This window comes from Aplysia californica, unplaced genomic scaffold (genome assembly GCF_000002075.1).
Source record: "Aplysia californica isolate F4 #8 unplaced genomic scaffold, AplCal3.0 scaffold00154, whole genome shotgun sequence".
Taxonomy (NCBI): Eukaryota; Metazoa; Mollusca; class Gastropoda; order Aplysiida; family Aplysiidae; genus Aplysia; species Aplysia californica.
In genome coordinates, this window is record NW_004797424.1 from 1,344,377 (window position 1) to 1,344,903 (window position 527).

Consider the following 527-nt stretch of genomic DNA (forward strand, 5'->3'; position numbering starts at 1 on the left):
TCCCTCTAACTCATCCCAGCGTTCACACACGTATTCTCACATGCTCACACCAACACACACACACATTAAACCAGTGCACCTCGCCCTTTTAATACATAATTACAATTTGATTCGTTTGATGCAGTCGGGGCCAGTCAGATTTTCCTTGGTGGAAAGGCAAAAGCTACTACTTGGGCATAACTCGACAGTGATCGTCAAAATACACGGGCATTCACTCGTTCATGTGCTCACCCCATACATGTACTTCTGCCTAGGGGCCTGTCTGCACGCGACCTCTCCTTTTACGCAGTATCTATCCGGAGACGTCTCCGACGGAGATAGACCAATCATAAAATTATTAATGTTTTGTGCCTCTAGACTAATTTTTAAAACCAGGGAGGTCGCCGGAAGGGGGAGAGGCACCCTGGTTTTAACCCGTGATTTGATATTTTGCAGTTAGGTTTGAAATTTTTTAGAAGATAATTTATTTGCAACAGTTTTAGTGTGATAATGATATATTTGTGTGATCTGCAGCAAACAATACGCAG